General features: G+C 51.6%; 1 protein-coding gene across 8 annotated transcripts in view; it reads right to left on the bottom strand.

Annotated features, from left to right (window-relative positions):
* Positions 1-13,183, bottom strand: part of TDRD12 (tudor domain containing 12) — a 3,486,095-nt gene that overhangs the window by 2,156,745 nt on the left and 1,316,167 nt on the right. The window lies entirely within an intron of this gene.

The raw sequence follows: 13,183 nt of genomic DNA, 5'->3' as shown, positions 1-13,183 counted from the left end.
CGCGTCGAGTGGCAAAATGCAGAAGGGCCCCACGCAGATCGTGGAGATGCTGGAGGGCTCACCTTTGGTGCAGATGCTGCTCGGATGTTGGGCTTCTCAGATCCCAAAGCACAACTTGGAGGGAGCCTCGGTTGTTGCACTTGCAGCTTGTCGTGGTCTTTTCAAGATGGCTGGCTCCACGTGGATCGGGCGGTGAGAGGTCTGGGGGTCCAGATCTTGTCAGTCTCTGGGCTCCGGCGGGAGGCGGCGGCAAAGCAGACGTTGATTCGCTGGATGGTGCTTGCGTTAGCAAGGTGGTCACTCCCTGACCACAGGGGAGATTGGCTTCAGTCCTCTGTGCGGCAGAGCGTCGAAGTTCCCGTCTTCTTCTTAGTTTCAAGTTGATTCCAGGATGTCTGAAGTCTTAGGACACAGCTCCTACCTTTAAGCGGATTCTAGGGGCCGGACTACCTGCTAGGTCCCTCCCTAAGGGTGGGACCAGGAAGGGGGGTGGTTACACCCCCAATCCTTTGTCCAGCTCGCCCCAGGCCCGGGACTGGTGTGCCCCAGGACCGGATTGAACTGGCATATGCACCGAGGCTCCTTGTGAGCCTCGGGCATGTCTGGTTTCTTTCAAGCCCTACCTGACGAATACACAAAATCCTGTCTGGGGTGGTGCACGCACCTCCCCTGGCAGGAAACCCTTTGTCCACACCTCCCAAGCTGGAAGGACTCCCAGCAGCAGGAGGGCAGACTTGTGTCTGTGGTGGCAGCATCCATTTTGTGGAGCTGAGGCTATGTCTGATTTTACCCGGGTTTCAGGTACTGTACATGTCGTGTCCCTCTAGAAGGGTGGAATGCTAACCCCGTCGCCAGAACTGGCGAGGGGTTAGTATTCCAATTCGTATGACACCTTACTCGACATGTTTTGATAAAGCCAAACCAAAGTTAGCATTTAACCGCGAGGTTCATAATGCACTTAAGAGTATATGGTATGACGATATCTGGAAACAGTAGAAGGAAGTTGTTCCGACCACTGCAGAAAGGCTCAGCTCATGCCAGAGCACCATCTCACATGGAACCAAGCACTCTGCCTCCAGGATTGTTAAGGCCTGCCATAGGAGTGACTTATAGGTTAACATGTGTCCCATTTAAGGTTAGGTATAGGTATACTACACCTAAGTAAGAGGTGGTTACACCAACTTACCCCAGCTGAGTGATCAGCCAGTTGTGTCAAATTTGTTAGGCCAAGCCTGGGGTGGCATAATACATGCTTCAGCCCCTGGCAGGCCTTAGATACACCAATGCCCTGAGTACCTAGTGTACACTGGTACAGGGGCTCACAGGGTGATCCACTTCCAATTGGTTATGCACCTAGGGTGCATAGTGTGAATTTAGTAGAGAGAACAGCAGGCTGGGGGTCTGATTGGCAGGCCCACAGCCTCAATATGTCAAAAACCAGTGAAGCAAAAAGCAAAAATTTGGGGTGACCATAGGATAGCAGACCCTACTCTCCTACAGAGTCCCTCCCTGCTTGTTTAAATAGTGCATTGACGTGGTATTGTCGGTCCGTACAAGCACTAGAGAATTTCTGATTCGCGGTAGGAATGCCAAAAGAGTGAGATACACTGCTCGGAGCTCGAGAAGATTTATGTGGTTTCCTTTCGGAAAGGGACCATTTGCCGCTGATCTGGAGTTCTTGGAGGAAGGCTCCCCAGCCTTCCAGGGACGCATCCGTTGTGATGGTATGTGGAGAAGCAGGAAGCGAGAAAGGCAAGCCTTGAGAAAGGTTCTGAGGGCAAAACCACCACCGTAGAGCCTTTGTCATCAGAGGGGTCACCTGGATGACATCGTCGAATGACCCCGTACATTGGACCCATTGAGCTGAAAGCGCTTCTTGAAGAGGTCGCATGTGAAGGCGACAGTGCGGAACTAGTAGGATGCAGGAAGACATCATCCCGAGCCGGGATTTGAAAAGGCGCACAGTAAGTCTTTTTGGAGCGTATGCGAAGCTCCAAGGAAAGAAGTTTGTCTTTTAGCTCGTGAAGGAAACGCTTTCTTTCGGAGCGTGTCGAGTGAGGCACCCAGGAAAGTTATGCACTGGGAAGGCTGAAGGACAGACTTGTCCTGACTGAGAGTACGCCCCAAACAATCGAAAAGCCTTAGACAGGCATTGGAAGATCTGGACGCGCCTTCTAGAGAGGGTGCTTTGACGAGCCAGTCGTCCAGATATGGAAAGACTTGATGATGTTGGAGATATGCAGCCACCGGAGAAAGGCATTTTGTAAAAATGTGTGTCGCCGATTTGAGTCCGAACAAAGGACACTAAATTGGTAATGCCTGCCCGCTACTGCGAATCTCAGAAATTTGTTGTGGTTGCGGTGGATCGGGATGTGAAAGTAGGTGTCCTGAAGGTCTAAAGACACCATGTAGTCGTCCGCATTGAGGAGCTGTAGCACTTCCTGGATGATAACCATATGAAACAACTGTTTTTTCAGAAATTTGTTTAGATTTCTCATGTCCAATATCGGTCTCCATTTTTTCCCCTTTTTGCGTATTAGGAAAAATCGGGAGTAAAATCCCTTTCCCCTTTGACGGAGAGGAACTCTTTCTATAGCTCCCTTCTGGAGCATAAGTGAAAGTTCCAGGAGCAAAGCACGCAGATTTTTGTTAAGCATAGGACGGGGAGAGGTGTGGGGAGGAATTTGAATGAAATCTAGTGAATGGCCGAATTGAACTAGTTGCAGGACCCAACGGTCCGTTATGTGCTTCCAATTTTTTTTAGAAAGTGGGAAATTCTTCCTCCAACTTTGGAGGGCAGAGAGGAGTTGGAGACTGGCGGTAGTGGGAAGTAATTGTCGCCGAGCAGCGTCTTTCTGTCGCCCTCCTTTGCCACGAAAGGAAGATTTAGTGTAGGTGGTTTGCTGTTGACATTGCTGGTATTGTGGCCGATATTGCTGAGTGGAAGAGAAGGAAGAATGGTGTTGGTAATCCCCTCTGGTAGACATTTGACCTCTCCCTCTTGAGCCTCGAAAAGATGGGTTCTTGAATTGGAGGGTACCCAAAGCCCTACCCGTGTCAGTATCCTTTTTAATACCTTGCAGAGCTTCGTCGATGTGTGTCCTAAAAAGAAGCTGGCCATCGTATGGAATGTCTGAAACTTTTGTTTGTACCTCCGGTCGGAATGAAGTCGCCTTCAACGAACCCTGGCGCCGTAGTACAGCTGAGCCAGCGAGTTGGCGAAATCCAGTAGAGGCTATATCCATCGCACTGTCTATAATCTCTGATGCAGACCGCTCGTCCTCCAGTAAGATTTTCTTTGCCTCTTCCTTTGAGTCCTCTGGCAAGGCCGCAAGGTATGGAGCAATATCTGCCCACATCTGCCTGTTATAATGTCCTAACAGTGCCAAGGAATTGGATGCACGCACTGTTAATGCAGACATGGACAAGAAGCGTTTGCCAATATTGTCCAGCCGTCTACCCTCTTTGTCCGGAGGAGTGGTCGGCAGAGCGGAAGGATTTTTTGATTTCCGTTGTGCAGCTTGTGTAATGACGGAGTCCGGTTTAGGATGGCCGGTCAGGCAAGCCAGAGCAGTATCTGAAGCCCTATATTTCTTATCCAGACAAGGCAATACTGGAGGCACCGAGGAACGGTTCTGCATGATCTGAACACCCTGATCCCATATGTAGTCTATAATAGGGATAGATCTAACGGATTTCTTAAAAGGCTCTTTAAAATCAGAGGAAGCAATCCTGTTGGTGTGAGAGCATAGGTATTTGGAAGCGCTGCGCCGCTCTTTCCACTATGTTGTGAAAGCCTTCAATGTCCTCTGGAGGCGAGTCAGCTGGGGCAGGCACGGGAGAAGATGGACAGGGAAGTATGTAAACGTCCCACTCGTCACGAGTAGACTGGGAATCTTGAAGTTCCCCTTACTCATGTTGTTCCTCCTCCTCATCGTCTGTAGAAAGTGGAGGTGGTGATGTGACAGGGTCAGACTGTAAACTCAACGGAGGTCGCGGTCTTGGTGTTGGAGACACAACCGGAAGCGGAGATGTTGTAGACGTTGGAAACCCCTGCGTATAGTCCAAAATGAGGAACTGCAGGTCAGAGACCAGGGATGCAGGCAAACAAACCATGGGAGGTGGAGGCGGATGGCATTCCTCAGGAGAAACCGCCTGATCTTCCTGCCCTTGGTCATCATAGTCCGAACTGTCTTGGTATTTAACGTTCAGTTGAGATGGGCTTGTCGCCGTTCTGAACATACTGCCGTCATCAGAGTCTTCTTCCTCCAAAATATGTGCTGGAGGCAAGAGCTGGACTCTACTAGGGGAGGTCAGGGCCAGCGTTAGCGTACGTTTCTTGATTTTTAGGTGCACATGTGTACTTTGTAGGTCAGACTCTGCTGTCGAAGGTGCCGTCGACGGTACAGTCGTCGACGGAGTCCTTTTCAACGATGATGTAGATGTCGACGGGACAGCCTTCGTCGACCGTGTCGTCACCAACGCCAGCGATCGCAGCGTCGACGGCAGTTTGGACGTCGACGATGTCCTCTTTATTTTTAGCGTCGACGAGACAGACCTACCAGCCGTCTATGATGGAGTTGTCGATGTTGATAGTGAATGAGACGCGACAGAAGTTGAGACTGTCGTCGTTGAGGTCACATTCAATGCCGCAGATGGAGATTTCCTCGTCGTCTAAGTCACCGTCGACGAGGCCGTCGTCGACGGGGTGGAAGGAGGCTTTTTGAAGGCATGAAGAATTTCCTGAGGAGAAACCTTCGCTGGAAGAGTCTTAGGAAGGACCTCTGAAGACTTTTTATTCGCCTTCTTTTGAGGTGGCTGCGAGGAAGGACCTGGAGAAGCCCCCTTGGTCTTTTCTGAGAGGACTGTAAAGAAATGGACGAGCCCTCACTTTCCTCAGAAGACAATACTGAGTCTTTTGTCTTTAAGCCTCCGCAGCCAAATTAGGAGGCGTCCCTCACGATCTTCGAAGGTCTTGGAGGAAAAGGTACGACATACCTTACAATCCTTTGAAGAGTGGTTCGGATAAAGGCAGTAGAGACCGTCTTTGTGTTGATCGTTCACATGAAGTCTCTTTTTTCCACAGGACGCACAAGACCTAAAAAGGCCCTTCTTCGGAGTATCTGCCATGAAGAACTGAAGAACTTCACCCAGAAGATGTAAAGTTGAAGAAAGAAACACTGGTAATCTAGAAACAAGGAATGCTGAGCAGAGCTCAGATGAGACTCCCTTAACATCACGTGCGGTAGAAAATCTGAGGGACTAGAGCTCCTTCCAGGAAGGTTCTAGAGGGTGGAGATAGCCGATTGGCTACTCTGCAAAGTTTGGTCCTTTTTTACAAAAGGATGTGGATATGTTACTAAGGTGAGGCTTTTGGCCTATTACTCTATATGTCTAGTGAGACATTACTTCATTTATGTACCAGGGACTCCCATCCCGACTACGGGGAATGATTCAGGCATGTGAATCTATGAAAGATACCCTAATACTGGATAACTTTTACATTTACCAGAGACATATTTTTTGGCTGTCGTAGAATACAGTTGGTGTAAGTATTTGAAGTGGATAATTCACAGTCTGCTACTAGCCGACACCTGTTCTGTTTGTAAGCAGTAATAAGACCATTGCTCGTCCGATATTTCACACCCCAATTTCCTGTCCCAAAGTATTCGAACAGGACAGCGTGTTCAGGGGATGTGGACTGCAGTATCATATGAAGTGGAGCCAGATTTGGAGGTTCTAGTGGGTATGCTGGAGTATTGTCTTTAATGCCTTGCCTAAGCCTCACATATAAAAAAAAAGGTCTAAGGGGGTAGGCGTAATGGCGCTGAACTTCTGTTCTAGGGTGCAAAATGTCCCATTTTGATATAGGTCACCCCAACACGTTGTTAGTCTTCGTCATGACTTTTCTGAACACAGTCTCCTGTAACAGCTGCATGCATGGGTGATACATCAGTGGAAGCAGCGGAGAGTAAATCCTGGGCACCTGTAGCAATTTGGTAATACGTTGCCAAGCGGTCACCGAACATGTGACCGTCGTGGTGTCATTCTCGCGAGGCCGGGGAACGCTGCATATCATGCTTACCAAAGGTATTGGATCTGCAAGCCATTGTTCCATTGCTATGTGTGGCATGTATCTGGGTGGATGGAACCAGTAGTGAGCGTAGTGAGCCTGAGCGCATATGTGGTATAGTTCCAGGTTTGGGACATCGAACCAACCGTGAGAATATGGCCTGGTAATTATGTTCCATTGCAGTCTTGGTTGTTTACCTCCCCATGTCAATCTGATCAGTTTGGATCGTAAAGCTGTGAAGAAACATCTGCCTGGGTAGTATGGTATGTTCATAAATAAGTATAGTAACTGCGAGAGAACCATCATTTTAATAAGAGGTGCGCCCTGCCATTGATAGGGGCAGGGAGATCCAACATGTAACAAAGCTTGTAATATTCTCTAACGCCCTGTCATAGTTAAGGCACATTACTTCCTCCCTATTTTTGGTGATGCGAATACCCAGATATTTTACTTCAGCGTTTCACCACTCTATTGGAAAATCAAGTGAGAATTGTGTAGCCGCAAAGGTAAGAGGGAATATTTGCGATTTCTCCCAGACGATGTGAACCCTAGAGAGTATCCCAAAAACAATTAATTCTTGTAAGATAGGGTTGAGATGCTGCCGTGGGTCTCTGATGTACAGGGTGACATCAGCTGCATAAAGAAAAATGAGTACCTGGCGCACGGGACACCTTAATGCTTTGTCCTGGTGATGTTGCGGCAGTTTAGCCGCAAGTGGCACAATGGCTAGCGCAAAATGTTTAGGGGATAACGGGCACCCCTGTCTGATGCCTCTGGTAATGGGGAAGGCCAGTGACATCTGCCCATTGATCAGAACTTTATCTGTCAGGGATTTATACAAAAGACTTATCCATGATAAGAACCCCACTGGCATGCCCATGTGCTATAATATTCCCAGTAAGTAGTCCCATTCTACTGAATCAAACGCTTTTGTGGCGTCCAGAAAGAACGCCACAAGCGCCAAATCGTGGTCTACATTTTGCAATATGAAGAAGAAAGTACGAAGATTGTGAGAGAATGCCCGCCCTGGAATAAACACAGCCTGGTCGGGAGGACCAATTTTTCCATCAACAGGTTGAACCTATTGGCCAGTGTTATAGCCAAGATTTTAGCGTCATTATTGATGAGGGACAACGGCTTATATGAGTCGCATTGGTCTGCAGATATTCCTGGCTTTAACAGTGAAGTAATAAGTGCTTGATTCATCGAAGGCGGGAGGATACCATTTGTTTGGGCTTCTACGTAGACAGCTTTCAGAATGGGAGTGAGTTGGTCAATATATGATTTATAAAAGTCTATGGGAAGCCCATCTAAGCCTGGGGCTTTAACTGATTTCTTGTGCATGATGGCCTCTCGTATTTTGTCCTCTTCAAAGGGGGCCACCAGGAATACCCTCTGTGAGTCCCCCAGCCAACCCAGGGCCACATTCTTTAGGTATCCAGCCAGATCAAGCGGACTTTGCCTACTAGTAGAATACAATGTAGTATAATGAGCTGTGAACGCGGTTAGTATGTTTGCATTATCTCTACACCCGATGCCGTCCTTAAAGTATTTACCCCTGAATCGAACCTCTCGTTCCGCCGTTTCTTCATATTCCGAGAGTTTCTCCCTGAAATCACGTTGGGAATTTACCGTCTGCGCCAGCAGCAAGCTCTGCCTCCATTCTCTTAAGTTCCCCCTCTAATTTCTGTAGGGTACCCCAAATGTTGCGCAGAACTCCAGAGCTTTTAGAGATGCAAAAGCAACGAATTGTGACCTTAAAGGCCTCCCAAACCGTCGAGAGACTGTCAAGTGATCCTAAATTTCACTGAAAGAAATCCGTGATTTCCTGTCCTAATTCACTGTGAAACACTGTGTCCAATTGCGTGAGAGGCATTAGTTTCCAGCTTCTTAGGGATACACCCAACCCTGGAGAGGTCCATATCAAGCAGACCAGAGAATGGTCAGGGTATGTTCTCTCTAGATGTTCTGCTGTGTTGACCGATGGACCCAAGCCCCTAAACACTAAGCAATAGTCCAGGTTAGCCCACGATGCAGGCATTGCTGTATGATGTGTGCCTTCAGCCCAATTCAGGTGAACGTGTCACCAGGTGTCCAGCAGCCCATTGTCAGACACTATGTCCTGCATCAGTTTATGCGATCTAGCGTAGTGATGTGGGACAAGAGGAGATCCATCTATCGCTGGGTTTAGAGTTGTACTAAAGTCTCCACCACATTTTATTTGAGTAGACACTATCTCCAGAATCTTGCCCCATAGGGTGGCAAAGAACTCTGGGGTCATCCGGGCTAGGCCCATAGCAGCAGACCAATGTGGTGGATGACGAGCCCAACCTGCCCCATATCATGCAGTAGCGCCCTAAGTGATCTTGCGCCATGCCACATGGGATAAATGGAGTGTGTTTTTTGATAAGTATTGCTGTCCCTCTGGAATATGGGGAGTATGAGGAGAATACCCTGTGTTCTGCCCACTTGCTAGCGAATGAGGGGGAATGGCGAGGGTCCAGGTAAGTTTCCTGAAGCAATGTGATCTGGACCTGATGGCGGTCCAGGTATGCCAAAACCTGTCTACTTTAGCGTGGGTCACCTAACTCTGACATTACACGTTAAAAAGTGTAATTTCGGGGGGCGTGGCTTGCAGCCGACAGAAATGGCTGCAGCCTAGGAGAGCTCCGCGCTCACTAGTCTCTTTCCCCTAAAATCCTGCCATTTATCCGCGTCCACGGCGCCGTACGGGTGCCGTCTGGGAGCTGAGGGAGCCACCGCAGGATCCGCATCGACGAGGCCGAGGGTGCGGCCTACTCCCCGGGACCGCGACCAGGGACTAGAGTGGACGGGCGCGGCCGAGGAGGTGGCGCGCAGCGTTGACCCGCTCCGAGGACCAAGACGCCGAGCAGGACGAGGTAAAGCGGCAGCGGAGCTTGGACCGTAGAGGCACTGACCGACGTGGACCCGGGCCTCGTGACATTAAGGGCCCTGCGGTGCGAGGCCGAACTGCGGGACGGGGCACACGCAGAGGAGTGGAGGCGAGGTAACGCGACCTGGACACGGGTGCCGCGGGTGTCCCGGCCCCCCCCCGCGCGCCAGCGGATAAAGGGCCCTGCTGCCTAGATCTGTGGCCCGGAGCCCGGACGTGCCCCGGGTTGGTCGGGACTGAACGCTAAAGTGCTGGTGAGCCTGAACTCCCTCGGAACGTGGCCGGGGATCCCGCGGCGACGGGGGCGACACTGGTGATCAGATCAAGCGCCGAGAACCCCCCCCTCCCCGCACAGTTCTACCGGGTGGGGCAGGGACGCATAGTGGACACGACGCACCGTGGGCTGCATATGGTGCTCCCCGTCGCGGCCTGAGAAGAGTGGGCGCACTCTGGAAAACGGCCCCCTGCACGAGCGGAGGCGGGAAGAGGAGGGAAAACCGAAAGGCCGAGCGCTGACCTTTGCGGCACAGTCTGGCAGTGGCGACTGCCGACCTGCCCGCTACACCGCGAGACGGAGCAAGCACCATGGGGGGGGAAAGGCCAGCGTGGGCCGCAGACGGGCAAACTGGACAAATTTGCCTACCGCAGAGAGAGTTCGCAGACCCCAGAGACTCCCAGGAAGAGTGAGGACACAGCGCAGGTCGGTCAGCCTGGGGAGATTACCCTGCATGATATAATGCGCACGCTGACGCAAATGCAAACGGCGATAGGTACGATCTCCACGGACATTACACTGTTACGAGCAGACGTGTCAAAAATTAACGACAGGCTGAAGGAGGTGGAAGACACGACGGCCACCCTGTCCACGGAGACAACGCTGCTCACAAACAAAGTGAGGTCACTGGAACAGGCGCAGAAACAACTGGAGGCAAAACTGGACGACCAAGAAGGGCGCGCCCGCCGCAATAACATCCGCTTAGTGGGAGTGCCGAAGACCGTGCGCGGTCCGGCGCTGGACTTATATGTGGAAGACCTCGTCAAGAATAAACTCCAACCTAGAGGTTTGTCGGAGTTTTTCTCAGTTGAACGGGCGCACAGGGTGCCAGGAGGGCCACCCAAACCGGGAGCCCCACCACGGCCTACACTAGCAAGAATATTCAACTTCCGCAACCACGACGCTATTCTGCAGACAGCGCGAGTCGCTCCCCCACTCCGAGTGGAGAATAGCAAAATAGAGATATACCCGGACTACACAGCGCTGGTAACGAAGCAACGCAGAGACTTTCTGGAGGTGAAGAGCTACGGAAGAGAGAACTGAAGTATGCAATGCTCTTCCCCGCGAAGCTCAGGGTGGAGGCGGAGGGCAAAACCTGGTTTTTCATGTCCCCGACGGAGGCCACAGAGTGGCTAGAGGGCTGGCGGAAGACAACGGGACGCACTGGAGCGGCGCGGAGACATGGACAGTCCGCGGACAGGGCGGAGGTATCGGACCCATCGCAAAAGGGGGCGGACGAAGGACTATGACACCACGCCAAGCAAGATATGAACGTGGGACTCGCCGGACAGCGGAAATGGCACAACGACCTCTGTCGCTCCTGGGGGATGGCCGTGGGGGTTGGACCTGGCTGTCTCCCCGGGGCCTCTCGCCGGTGCTGGAACAGAGGGCCCACGAAGGCTGGAGACGGCGCCACACTGGAAAAAGCTAAGGGGGAGGCTTGTACGGCCGGAGCCTGAGCCTTCGTTACAGCCGTGGACATCATGAAGCTCTGAGGGGGAGACTAAGACTGGGTGCAACTGGCATCTCCCCCCTGGCACGCAAGTACACAGTTATGGGGACAAAGCACTCTGCTCAGTTGGGGGTGGCGGGTAGTTTGGAATCCGCCGGGCAGGGCAGCAGGGAGGTGGGGGGGGGGGGGGGGGGATGGGGAGTTTACAGGGGGTTTTGGTTCACAAGGTTTTATCTGCATACCGCAAGCTCAGTCAGCATCTGCATAGACTCTCCACACACCGCTCATTGTACATCGCACATACCATACACAATAGCACATGGGGCAGGACTCGGAACAGACCTTAGGGACGACCGACAATCCGCATACCACTGACCACACCAGTACTGGCAAGCACCTAGCGATCCTGTCCTGGAATGTCAACGGGTTGGGGGACAAGATCAAACAGGGGCTGGTATTACAGTACATTAAACGAAAGGGCCCGGCGGTAGCACTGCTGCAGGAAACGCACTTGGTGGGTTCCGCATGTCAAGCCTTAGACAGATGGGGATATAAAATGGGAGTCCATTCGGAGTTCACCTGTGGATCCCGGGGGGTGGGTATATTACTCCATAAGCGCTGCCCACTGATAATACAACAGACATTGACCGATGCACAGGGCAGATTCGCCGCATTGGCGGGCCAATGGGAAGGGAAAAGGTACAACTTTGTGTCAGTGTATATCCCACCAGCATTACATGGTACCGCGCTCCCGGACCTGGGCGCATTCCTGTTGTCGCTCCCACAAGGCACAACGTTTATAGGAGGGGATTTCAACGCCGTAGTTGACACCGCCATGGATAGGCGACCCCCCAGAGGCCCCAGTAGTTCGAAACTTAAAGATTTTGTAGATACGATCGGCCTCACAGATACCTGGAGAGCGAAATTCCCACACGATAGGCAATACACCTTCCACTCAGGGGTGCACAACAGTGAGTCGCGGATAGATCACATGTTTACCCAAATGCTGGGATTGGAACAGATAGCGGAGGTGACACACTTACCCAGGGGAATCTCGGACCACTCCCCAATAATGCTCACATACTCATCAGACATCCCGGGCAGGCGCCGGCTCTTCCCGATCTACCCACATTATCTAGCAATTAAAGAGATCAAGAAAACGTTGGTCACCACCACGAAATACTTTAGTGAGAATGAACATACGGTGGAGTCGCCAGCGGCACTCTGGGAAGCCTATAAGGCGGTCCTGCAGGGCCAGGCCATTTCCTCAGTGTCGCACCACAAGAAGCGCCAGCGCCAACAACTCCACACGCTAGAGGAGAACATGCAAAGGGCAGAGGCGGACTACGCCGCCGACGCTACGGAGGCAGCAACACATGGGCTACAGCTGGCGCGACAAGAATACCAGACATTTGTATGGGAGGAGGCAAAATCTAGACTACGGACCACAAGGCACACTGTATACGAGCAGGGGGACAAAGCGGGGAAGCTACTGGCCTGGTTAGATAAAAAAGACAAAGCTAGTAGGTGGATAGCAGAGCTTGCCACGCAACACGGCGCGCCAATCACAGACCCCCAGGCCATTGTAGAGGAACTGGCGGCACATTATGAACGCATATACACGCCGACTGCAACGGCCACTGTAGAAGAAAACAGAGCCTTCCTGCACGACATCCAAATGCCGAAGCTAGCGCACACAGCAGTGCAGGCGCTTGAGGCAGACATTACGCAGGAAGAAACGATTCAGACCATACTCGCACTCCACATGGGCAAGGCTCTGGGGCCTAATGGTATCCCAGTGGAGCTCTTCCGACACCTGGTCACGGTCTTAACACCCCACCTCTTGAACCTGTATAATGACAGCTTAGAAAGGGGGGAGCTTCCCGGGGACCAGCGCTTGGCTACGATAGTATGTTGCACACATTGGTCGGAGGACAGGCTTTTATCAGCCAGTCGTCTAAGTAAGGGAAGACGTGAATATGTTGACGTCTGAGGTGTGCTGCTACTACAGCTAGGCATTTGGTAAACACCCGTGGTGCGGTGGTGACCCCGAAGGGGAGAACCGTGAATTGGTAATGCTGACCGTCCACCACAAACCTGAGGTACTTCCTGTGAGAAGGGTGTATTGGAATATGAAAGTATGCGTCTTTCAGATCCAAGGTAGTGAGAAAGTCTCCCTGACAGAGGAGTGGGAGGACTTGTTGTAAGGTGACCATGTGGAAATGGTCTGAATGGATGTATGCATTTAGAGGCCGGAGGTCCAAAATGGGCCGCAGGGTCCCGTCTTTTTTCGGTATTAGAAAATACAGAGAGTAGACCCCTAAATTTTGCTGATTGACGGGGACCTGCTCTATAGCGTGTTTTTGGAGGAGGGAGATCACCTCCTGTTTGAGCAGTGTGGAATGTTCCTGTGACATTGGACGGTGCCTTGGTGGGATATTGGGTGGGGTAGATGTTAGCTCGAGACAG

This window comes from Triturus cristatus, chromosome 12, assembly GCF_964204655.1.
Source record: "Triturus cristatus chromosome 12, aTriCri1.1, whole genome shotgun sequence".
Taxonomy (NCBI): Eukaryota; Metazoa; Chordata; class Amphibia; order Caudata; family Salamandridae; genus Triturus; species Triturus cristatus.
The sequence above is the reverse complement of the archived record's forward strand: the minus strand, read 5'-3'. Positions and strand labels throughout refer to the sequence as shown.